Source organism: Aegilops tauschii, chromosome 1, assembly GCF_002575655.3.
Source record: "Aegilops tauschii subsp. strangulata cultivar AL8/78 chromosome 1, Aet v6.0, whole genome shotgun sequence".
Classification (NCBI taxonomy): domain Eukaryota; kingdom Viridiplantae; phylum Streptophyta; class Magnoliopsida; order Poales; family Poaceae; genus Aegilops; species Aegilops tauschii.
Genome location: NC_053035.3, coordinates 35,434,807 through 35,446,871, shown reverse-complemented (window position 1 = coordinate 35,446,871; position 12,065 = coordinate 35,434,807). Strand labels below are relative to the sequence as shown.

Genomic DNA, 12,065 nt, shown 5'->3' with positions numbered 1-12,065 from the left:
AGTTAAACTGTTAGAAGTATAAAGGCAAAGAAAGATGACTGGAATATCCAGCTCATGTATGAATGTCATACAAGTTTTTGATGTATAGTAGGCTGTTCAAAGATATAGTTCTTGGGAATTATGGTTAAACATGTTAATCACTAATTCTTGGGTATTGTGAGTTAATCACAAAGATACCCGCTCGATTGCATTCAATTGCGAATCACTATAAGAGCTACTATGGCCTAAAAAGACTAGCCAGAAATGAGGTTAAGGTATACACAGGGAACATAGTAAATGTTACTATACCTTCCATCGGTGTATTGCCGTCTGTATTTATTTTCATAATTCATTTAGAGTTTTACAAACTCTAGCCCATTGCATAAGGTATCTTGCAAGAAGGTTGTTCATAAGAGAACCTTTTATGTTCGATGTTATGAATAACACAAGGGCCATACTTTCATTATGAATGAGATGTATGTTATGAATATTGATAATAATACAATACCTCTGGGTTTACTTTCATAATTCATTTTAGAGTTTCATACACTCTAGCCCATTGCACAATGTTTGTTGCAAAAGAGTTGTTCATAAAAACAACAATTGTTGTTAAGTATTATGAATAACATGAAGGGCCATGCTTCCATCCAAGATGGGACGTATGTTATGAATATTGAGGGTAATATGATACATCCATAACACTGACGCTAAATGTCGCAAGACTAAAAGAATACCACACAAGTGTGGCACTACATTTGGTCACATTGGAGAAACCCGCATGGAAAATTCATGATGGATTTTGAAGTCTTTTTGATTTTGAATCATCTGACACTTGCAACTTTCCTCCGAAAAGTGAAGTGACTAAAATACCGTTCACAGGCCATAAGGAACGAACAACAAACTTATTAGTGATCATACATTTGATGTGTGTAGTCCGATAAGTGTTGTTAGTGGTGGATTTATTTATCTTCAGAAATGACTCAAGTAGATATATGGATATTTACTTGATGAGACGTAAGTCTGGATCTTTTGAAATCATTCGAAAGGTTCTCAAAATGAAGTAGAAGTTATTGTAACAAGAAAATTATGTTTCTGCAATTTGATTGCACAAAGGAATATTTGAGTTACATGTTTAGCGAATGTCTGATGAGTTGTGAAAGGGGTTTCATAAACTTGCACCTCCCGGAACACCACTGCAAGTGGAAAGTCCGTGGAGATGTAATCTAACCATTTATGACATGGTAAGGTCAAAGATGACATAAATAAATTTGCCATTATCCTTTTTAAAGTGATGCTTTAGAGACTGCGGCTTTTACACTGAAAAGAGCTACATCGGGTCTGTTGAAATGAAGCCATGGTATGGTACGCCCAACCATGCTGTATCTTTTCTTAACATTTGGAATATGGGGCTTGTGTAAAAGGTTACAAACCTATTCCAAATCAGACAAGTGCTACTTTGTAGGTTATCCCAAGTCATTGGGTATTCCTCCCTCACTATACCGAGGCAAATAGGTTTGCCACAAAGAACGGTATGCTTTTAAAGAGAATGGTTCTTTCTAAAAGGTGAGTAGGAGAATAGTGCAACTCGACGAGATAAACAGTATCTTCATCAGATCAAAGGAAAGAGACCTTGGAAGTAATTTCAGAGTTTCCTACTGTGACTAATACGGAAGTCTCTACAATAAAATGTATGAACTTCGGTCGAACTTGCAGCTGAACCACGTAGGCAAGGCTCGTGCAAACCTCTCAGGTGCGCAAACGAGATATTGTTGTTAGACAACATTATACCTACGATACACAAGGAAGCGTTGATGGGCCCTGACTCCAGAATTGGCTAAATGCCAATACAATCCGAGTTAGTTTCAACATAAGTGATTCAAGATTAAAACCTTGATACACCTTTCGGAAGACTTAGAGTCTAACGAATATTTATGGAACTTAAAACTGATACGGATAAAAATGTTTTATCCATAAAGGTTGACTTGTTGAAATAACAAGTTCAAGAGTTGACTACGATGAGGTTGTTTTCATCGTAGCGATGCTTAAAGTCGGTTCGGGTTGAACTAGCAATTAATACATATTTCAATCATGAGATATGAAACATGGATGATAAAAGGATTTCCATCTGATGGAAATGAAAGCTAGGACTTGTATATGATACAGTCCAAAGTAATTTGTCGATCCAGAGGATGCTAGTAGGTATGCAAACTTCAGAGTTCCAGCAATGGACAGAAGAGAGCAAAATGGAGTTGGAATCTTCGTGTTTTGATGAAATGGTCAAAGGGGTTTTGACTTCATCAATGGGTAACGAAGATGCTTGTAATTCAAGAAAGTAAGTGGGAGCGTAATAATATTTCTAAAAACCTTATGTGCTTGGCACATTGGTAATTGGAAATAAATTTCTTGACACAAATTAGGACTTCATTTGAAAATAGTTTTTCGATGAAGTGCTTAGGCTAAATAGCCTCAATATTAGGCATGATGATCTATGGAGATAGATTTACCTAATGGGCTAAAGCAATGAATACATATTGACAAGATGCTAAAACCTTTTAGCATTTAAAACGCCAAGGAGTGATTCTAGCATAAGTCACATGGAAAGAGTTTTTGCAAGACTCGGTGTCCCAAAACACTGATGAGTAAAATACATGATGCAGATTCCACACACTTTTGTGTTTGGATTAATCATGTATTCCATGGTATGTAAAACAACCAGATATGTCCGATACTCCCAAGGTGTTGCGAGTATGGATACCAAAGTGATCAAATTACTGATCATGGGACAACAGTGAAAGATGTCACAGAGTACTAGAGTAAGTACTGATGACATGGTTTTCTTGCAAGCAGAGATCATGAAGAGTTCGTTGTAAAATGTTACATCGATACAGTCTTCATCTTTTCTCCATGCGATTTTCGATTTAAATTAAGGGTTTTGTGTAACACACAATGTGGTGGCACAGTTAGTTGGAATTTGTTCAAGCTAGTTACTGTGGCGAATTCTATAACAAGGGCTAAGTATGTTGACGCTTTAGAAGCGACAAAGAAGATGTTGAATCATATAGTTCATTCATGAACTTAGTATAGTTCCAAGATGGCTTTTGACAATGGGACACTACTGCAGGTAGTTGCTCCATAACTCAGTCTGAGGAATCCAGGTTCGACCTGTGATTCACATACATACAAAGCCAAGTCCACACAAAATATGAATTTTGTGAAAACGCGAGGACATGCAAAGATACACACGGAACTGAAGTCGTCAGATACGTTGGACATCAGGCTATACCACAAGCGAAGCATATTTACACCGGTGTGCCACAGGTGTGAAGTGCATTAGCATAAGCTAGATTATTGTCTCTAGTGCAAGTGGGAGTCTGTAGGAGATATGCCCTAGAGGCAATAATAAATGTTATTGATTATCTCCCTGTTCATAATTATGTTTATGTTCCATGCTATAACTGCTGTGGTTCCCGAGCCCGTATATCCATAAAGGCTCTGGGGAGAACCCATATGCACGTGTGGAATAATAAACGATAAAATGTATTCCTAGTCATGCCTCTAAGACTAGCTCAAGTGTTGCATGATGATTATGTTTTCCCAATCATGGGCATGTCTATGCCAAGCAACTTTGAGGGCACAATGTCAGGAAGGACATTTGTGTTGAATCGACCCAAATTGATGTTATGCTATGAGATACATTCGTCACAAGTTTATTGGTACATAACACAGAGATGGTTAACGTTTGCATGATTCCTTAGACCATGAGAGTATCGAGTTTCTTCATGCTTGCTTCATGAACTTTGGGGTTTGTTAAACGTCATCCGTAAATGGGTGGCTATTACGGCGGCTTACGGGTTCATGGAAAAGTGTGTCAAGTAACTTGATAGCTCAAGATTGGGATTTGCTCCTCCAACGATGGAGAGATATCTCTGGGCCCTCTCGGTGTTACGGTATCCATCATCGTCTGGCCAGACACTTTGTGATTTGATCACGGGGATGCCGGAACACGATAACGAGAAAAGAGAACAATACCGGTAACGAGGTAACTAGCATAGTGGACAAGTTGTTGATCCACGGGAATGCCAACATGTCTCACCTCGGGTATTTGTAACATATCGCGAAGCAACAGGAATAGCACACGGCAACTGGAGGTTCACTCGAATATTTATTCGTGTGGGTATAGGGGTCAATATGGGTGTCCACGGCTCCGATGTTGATCATTGATCGGAAGGGGTTCCGGGTCATGTCTATACTTCACCGAACCTATAGGGTCACACGCTTAAGGGTCATCTATCTGCTGAATACTAGACAGGGAGTCTGAGAGAAAATCACCGAAAAAGTTTCGGACACCGAAAAGTTTCGGACAGCGGAATCGTACCGCAGAGAGAGGTCATCGGATAAGTTTCGATGATACCGAAAAGTTGTTTCGGGATACACCATTAAGTCAAATTGGTTTCGGCACATGCCTGATAATTCTTGGAGGATGCCAGAATCATTCTGGAAGCTTTTTGGAATTTTCTGAGATAAAAACCGGAAATGTTCCGGAGCTGCCGGAGCCACTTCAGATGCGTTTCGCAGATGAAAATCACTAAAACCGGAATTGTTTCGGAACGCGTTGAAAATCATTTTAGTGGGTACTGGAAATGTTCTTAGCCCACATAAATATTTTCAGTTCGATCAGACGCTGAAAAATGTCATCGTGAATAGTGAAAATCAGCTTTATGGTTACTTTATGGAAAGCCACCTTTTGGGGCTTTGCTCCAAAAGATCTTGGGGATGACATGGATGGATAGGAGCCATTTTTTGGGCCCCTCATGGGGGTGTGGCCGGCCACATGGGGTATCCCCCCTTGGGGACCCTCTTGTTCCTTGGTTTCACTCCTAGGTCCTTGTGGAAGGACTTCATTCATGTGCATTTTGGGTTTTTTGTGAAACAACCCTACCCCCTTGGGATTTCCTATAAATAGAGGTGGAGGGGCAGCCCTCCACACTCATCCCTTGCTCTCATACACATGCCATGCATTATCTGGCTTCTTCTCTCCCTCCCACGAAAAGAGTTTCGTAGAGCCGTAAGGCTGTCTGGGTTCCGGCAGGAACTAGTTCTGGACGGCGAAGCCCTGCCGGATAGATGACACCGTATGTGTGCAACTCTGTAGAGAGATCGTAGTTTCGGTCTTAGTTCGTGAGTGCCTCCCGAAGGGCTGTCCGTGTGACCGTCCGAGTTTCGAAGGTCCTCCCGAAGGGCTGTCCGAGTGACCGTTCGAGTTTCGAAGGTCCTCCCGAAGGGCTGTCCGCGACACCGTCCGGGGGACTGTTCGACCGCCTCCCGGAGGGCTGTCTGAGGAGCAGATGAGGATATACATCCTCGCGGTTGGGAGGTTGTAAATCCTAGCTGCGGGGATCTGCACCGCCGATCATCATCGACTCTACTTCCCGCTGCGCTACGAGTCGGTAACGAAAAAGATCAAACCATGTATGCAGTCTCCATAGTGGTCCTGGGCTGGTGCGTAGGTCGGAAATTTTTTGTTTTCTGCTGCGTTCCCCTACAGATGGTGGAGGCGACAAAGCAGCTACTAGAACTGTTGTTTGGTTAAGATGCGTACCTGATGGGCTTAACCTGCTCTGTGAGCAGGATTGTAATGTTCCTGCTTAAGTAATGGAAGTGCTTTATTCGCAAAACAAAAGAACACCAGCGAGAACCTATTTAGAACTTTCCCAAAATCGATAAAGACATGCCAGTCCATTACCGCCGGGGTGTACCAAGGGGCGATTCTTTATTCTCAAATATTCGGTTGTGCCCGTGCTTACCTGGATTTGGGTTTCATGGCCCAAGTGGCCCAACCCCTTTTCTACCGAAGTACGTGCGAGAGGCTCACAATTTAGCGAAGCATGCACTTTCTCTAGGGCTTGGCCACCGTGTCTGGTTAGGTCATCACGGAGATCTTCCATCTGTCCCTGTATACATTGTGATGACTTAATAAAAGCTTCGTGAGATTGTCTAAAAAAAAGTTAACGAGCACTCCTTCGGGAGCCTAGCTACAATCAGTGCCACTTGGCGCGCTCTCAGCCATTCGCCACGTGTCGTGCTCTGGGCGCTCCCTCCAGATTTTATTTTTTTATTTTTCCGCACGTGTTTTCGGCTTTTTAAATGGTTTTTTTCGATGTTTTAGTTTTCCACCAGTCTTCCTTAGCTTTTCGATAAAAAAAATTTGGAAAAAAATTGTACGAAAAAACACGCTTTCTTGTTTTTTATTTCGCGAGAGTCACGGGTTTGCTTCCGCGAGAGGCACGGTTTTGCTTTCGCGAGAGTCACGGCCGTGCCTCGCGGAAACGAAAAATAAACGCGTTTTTTCTTTTTTCTTTTTTTTCGCGAGTCACGGTTTTGCTTTCGCGAGAGTCACAGCCATGCCTCTCGGAAACGGAAAAGAACGTGTTTCCTATTTTTTTTCGCGAGAGTCACGGTTTTGCTTCCGCGAGAGGCACAGTTGTGCTTTAGCGAGAGTCACGGCCGTGCCTCTCGGAAACGAAAAAAGTGCATTTTCTGTTTTTTATTCTTTCGCGAGAGTCACGGTTTTGCTTCCGCGAGAGGCACGGTTGTGCTTTCGCGAGAGTCACGGCCTTGCCTATCGGAAACGGAAATAAACGAGTTTTCTGTTTTTTTTCCATTCGCGAGAGTCATGATTTTGCTTCCGCGAGAGTCATGGTTTTGCTGCTGCGAGAGGCACGGTTTTGCTTCCGCGAGAGTCACGCCGTGCCTCCTCGTAAACGGAAAAAACACGTTTTTTTTCCTTCCGCGAGAGTCACGGTTTTGCTTCCGTGAGAGGCACGGTTGTGATTTCGTGAGAGGCACGGGTGTGCCTCTTTCAGAAAGGGAAAAACCCTTGCTCCTGGTTCCGTTTTTTCGTGAAATTTTTTTCATCAAAACCTATCAACATGGGATCTAGTTTTGAAAATCTCAACGCGAGGAATCCAACGGTGAAAGCTGTTCGAGATTTGGATTCATGGTTTGAGAGCTAAAACGTTTTGAATAAACGAAACTACGAATAAAGAGAAAACTCACAGGTTGCGACAAGTGGTGCGTTGCATGTGCGCCACTTGTCGCAGCCTGGGGAGTTGGAGTGATCTTTGCAACGAGTACTCTTCAACTAGTGATTTCGAGTATTTGTTGGAAGTGGTGGTTATCGACTAGGGGGGGTGAATAAGCGATTTTTACGAAAGTCTTCAAAACACGGGGGCTTTAAAGACAAACAGTAGCAATGAACCTATTGATATACAGCGGAAGGTAGACTACACTAGATAAGTCATAGTCGAGTAAGTAATTTTAACATATATAATGAGGCTAGCCAACTCGTCTCCTCGCGTTTTGCTTCAATTTGGGCCGTTCGATGTTGGTCAAACTGCTTCCATTTGCGTTGGTTGACGTTGGATCTTCGTTGGTTTTTGTTTTGACCGCGCGGTGAGTTCATGACAGACCATGACCTGTGCGCTCGGTCTCTCAACCGCGATTGGCTGGGTGAGCCTTTTTCGGGTGCCCGGGCGGCCTCTCCTGCCGCGCCGCGTGCGTGCGTGCGTCCTGAGCGCTGCGCGCGATTTACGTTTCCCGCTCGCCCCTCTGCTTCGCTGGCCGGTGACGCTGTAGGTGGGCCTATCTTCTTCTTGGTCCCGCGTGTCAGTGAACTGGCTGTTGCATTTTTGTGTGCGCGCGGACTCAGGTTACCGGTTTATCTGGTCAACCGCTCTTGGCGGGACGTTCCTGGCACGCTGCCCGCGTCGTGGGGAGCAGTTGCGGAGGGATCGGCCGGTGCGTGTGCACCCGGCTTCTGCAACCCTCTTTGGCCTGCCGCGATGACGGGTGGGCCGACGCTGCTCGTGGTCCCGCTCGTCGGTTGCACTGGATGCGCGTCTCGTCGGGGTCGCCGCGTCGTCGTTTGCGTTCGCCTCTGGTGTTGGAGAGAGTTGTGCGGCTGACTCCTGCGTCGTGCTCTGCCTGACTCCTGCGCCATGCCGCGTCTCGTCTACGGCGGCAGGAGCGTGCGGTGTGGGTGCCCCCAACCCACAGGTCTCCTCCTCACTCCTCCCTTCCGCCCCTCCCCCCGCGCGGCCCCAGGAGCTCTGCCGTCGATGAGATCCACCGCCTCCCGAGGTCCTTATCCACCCAGCTCACGAGGAAGCCGCGGGAGGAGGAGCTCAACCGGGCATTCGCCGGCCGGAGAAGGAGGAGAGGCGCGGATGCCAGCCAGGGAGGCGGATCGGCTCGCCGCCGCTGCGCCGTGAGCGCCGCCGCAGCCTCTGCATCCACCTTGTTCCGCATAGCAGCATGTGTGCGGAAGCGCGGACAGCCGACCACGAGCAGATGGCGTCGGCGGCAACGGCAACACGCACGGTGCGCCAAGTCCGGTAAGATGGGCGCGGCCTGCCCGCAGGCATTTCAGGATGGCGTGCCCGACAGCTCGGAACGCGCGCGCCCGGCGCACAGGGGGTATTCCTCGGAGCACGCCGGCGGTAACGTGCACGGTGCACCGCGAGGTCCCGGAGCAGCCCAGCCAGTACAGAGCCCCTCCGTACTGGACGAACCCTGCGACTCCATCCTCGCCTCCACTCACAGGTAATCCCTTTCCCCTCCGTGCCCTCTCTTTCTTCTGAACCATCTCTCTTTTCAGACCCTCTCTCTGTTACACATTTGCATGAAAAAACAAAAGTAAAAGGGAAAACGTACTTTGGGTTCATAAGACCAACAACAAAACGATTGTTAATGAAAGGTTTGGGTGCAGGCATTCTCAAATCAAGGTCTTTTATCTAATTAGTTGGATAACTACTTTTCAGGTGTATGCCGATTTCCACAATAACACTGCCTCCAACTTTCTCATTTCCCCGGCTCTGCATACAAGGTCCAAACTAGGTATGCCAATCTTGTTATCGCTTGTTCAGTCGCTTTCTGGTTTATGCCCTTTTTCCCACCTGCATTACTGCATATAGTGAGGCAGTGTGTGGAATTTAGGTGCTGGTTTGAACAAATTACAATGATGTAGTGGTGAGGATCAGTACAGTCACCGGCTTTATATTGTGGTCAGCCTGTTTGTCTGCTTGCTCATGCATTCTAATACATGATGTCCTGATGATTTGTGAAGTTCTGTGTATCACGTGATAAGCTGCACATCAGGTAGCATGGCAGCTTGTTTGTTGCTTTTAGGATGTACATGTACCCAGGTGGATCAAATACAGATACCGATCATATATTTTTCTTTACTCGTGTGTTTTTCATGTGTCTGCCAAGCATTTCGACAAATTGATTATATCATTCAGATGTATTCAGGCCAGGTTTCTGTGACAAAAAAAAAATCATGTGCGACTGGCTTTCTTATTACATACAAAACTAAATGTGGAGAAGTATATATGTTCATTATTTGGTAACTGAACTGAATTGCCTTGGTATAAAACTCCCATTAGCTTTTGCCGGAGGTGCTGTAATGATTTGATGGAAAGGCTTTTATATTTCCAAGTTGATCAACTACACAACTTCTGATCTTAAAGCCTTTCTTTAAAAGGGACTGGTCAATACAACTCGATGTTGTGCTATCTTGCTATTGGGCCCCTTTTTCTTTTCTTAAAATGGTCGGATATCTCATGTTTTATTCGTGGTTGATTGCTTATATCCAAAATAATTATGTTAGTATACTGAAGTTAATTTCTATTCCCTCCGTCCCAAAATAAGTGTCTCAAGCTTAGTACAAAGTTGAGACACTTATTTTGGACGGAGGGAGTACATTATTAGTGAAGTTGGCTAAATAGTTTTTGCGCTACTGAGATATATATGTGCACTACATTCTAACCGTCTAAATTCTTGTGCTATTGAGTTTAATCAGGAATATAATTATGTTAGTACACTCTGCAATATAATTATATTATATTCTGCTTTTGTCAGTTTTCTGGTCCATATTAGTTTGCTCGAGCTTGTTTTTACATCTGGTCATATTTATACCTCTCCGCCGACTGCCACCTATCATGGAGGAGGGAGATGGCTTTGCCAGGCCGTCAACACCAATCGGCAACTTCCGGCAGGCGCCGTCCCGTTCTTCCTCCCCTTACTCCGATGCCTTCATGGCCAAAATCATTAGCAGCAGCAAGAAGGTTAAGCACCAACTATGGTTAAAGATCTGATTTTGCTGGTCAGGTTAGAAATTCAGGTAATACGACTATTGCGATGCATCTTTCTACGTGTGTGTATTTATTTGCATTATTAATATTTTTCTCCAAATCATTTGTTGGTCATAAATTATTTTGCATTATTGATGATTAATTTGCAATTGAAATGGCAACAGGGCTGGGTTTTATAAGTGTAATGGGTTCAAGTGTGACCTTCCAGTCAAGAAATGTCCTCAGCAAGAAGCTTATGTGAAGATCCCTTTTCTACTTTGAATGAATTTACTGTATATATCTCTTATTTAGTTTAGTTCATCATTCAGAGATGGTGGAATATTTTTGTCCTTCACAGGTTAAATGAGCATTGCGTAAAAGTCTGTCTAAGTTCTCTTTCTTATTCTTCTATAAACTGGAAGGCAAATATAGATTTCTCACGCATAGTTTATCAATCATGGTCTCACCTCCTTTCTATATGCAGACAGTGTGGTACTCACTGGGGATGTGTGCAGTGATGGAGGGTTATGTCCCAATGGGTGACAGGCATGGTGATGTTCACCACTGATATGGAGAGAACAGGGAAAAAGATAACTTCCCTTGAACTATGAAATGTGGTCACGAAATTAGAAATCATTGTGGTGATATAACTCTTTCATATGACCAAATGAAATCGCATTGCACTAATTAAGAATCGCCGGCTATATTTGTTATTTCATTCTATAATTTATGTTTACAATGAAAACGAACCTGCTAAATGCTCTAGGAGAAAGGCTGGGATGAAATCCGCTGCAGAGCCTCATGTGCTTCAAGTTTTCCATATGAATAAGAACTACATACTCTTTGTCTGTGGTACGAACGCATTTCCAGACCTATCAAGGCCAAGCTGCTTGCTAATTTTAATTTCTTTTTATGCAGATGAATCAACAAGTGTTCTCCGAAAGGCTGAAGGTGAATATCAAGGGCACCGCTCTTTGATGATGCGCACCCATGGTTTGCTCACCACGATGCAACGACAAGATGTTCTTGATGGGTATGTAGCAGGAATCTCTTGTAGAGTTCAAAACCAGCCTTATTAGTACCAATCATTTATGATGTGGTCGTTCTTGTCTTTCAGTCGAACAAAAGTGGAACAAATGGGTTTAACTTGTATGCCTACTCCTGTTGCGATAAGCATTTGGTTTCCATCTGCAAGACAAGTTTCTGCTTGTGTAACAACAATCACTAGTAGGAAAAGGGGCTTTTACCCCGGTTCATAAGGGCCTTTAGTCCCGGTTCAGGAACCGGGACTAAAGGGACGTTACTAATGCCCTAGCCCTTTAGTTCCGGTTCTTACACGAACCGGGACTAAAGGCCGTCCACGTGGCCGGTGCGGGGAGCCCAGGCAGGAGGGCCTTTGGTCCCGGTTGGTGCCACCAACCGGGACCAATAGGCATCCATGCGTCAGCACCTGGCAGGAGCTGAGGTTTTTGTTTTTTTTTGAAAGGGGGTGGTTTAGGGGGTTTGGGGGGTTAATTTAGGTGTTTCATATATTGTGTTAGCTAGCTAATTAATAGAGAGAAGTGTCCTCTCTTATCTCCGTGCTTGGTCGACGCTACGTACTATATACGTATGAAGAGGAGTAGACGCGCTAGCTAGTAATCAAATGAAGGAAACAGAAGATCGTCATGAACATATGCATACAGAGAGAAGTGATATCGACCACCTCTCCTTCTCTGAGATATTGGTCGAACAACAAGTTCTCGTATATCTATCCGACACTACCGGCTACATATATACAATAATTATCTCTTACTATACAATCTCCTAATTATATTGTAGGAACACAGGGTCCACATAGTATTCTCTGTTTTCAGCGATCACGTGGTCAAGGAAGAATGCCGCCAATTCCTCTTGAATTCCCAGCATACGATCTTCTGCTAGGAGTTGATCCCGCTTCTGAAAAATCTAATTTGA

The 12,065-nt window shown here is 44.2% G+C and overlaps 1 long non-coding RNA gene across 1 annotated transcript; it reads left to right on the top strand.

Moving 5' to 3' along the window:
- Positions 1 to 8,872: 8,872 nt before the first annotated feature.
- On the top strand, positions 8,873 to 11,345 carry LOC120966347 (uncharacterized). The gene is made up of 2 exons (XR_006665767.2): positions 8,873 to 10,159; positions 11,028 to 11,345. It is a non-coding gene; the product is annotated as an uncharacterized lncRNA (long non-coding RNA).
- The last annotated feature ends 720 nt before the right edge of the window (positions 11,346 to 12,065 follow it).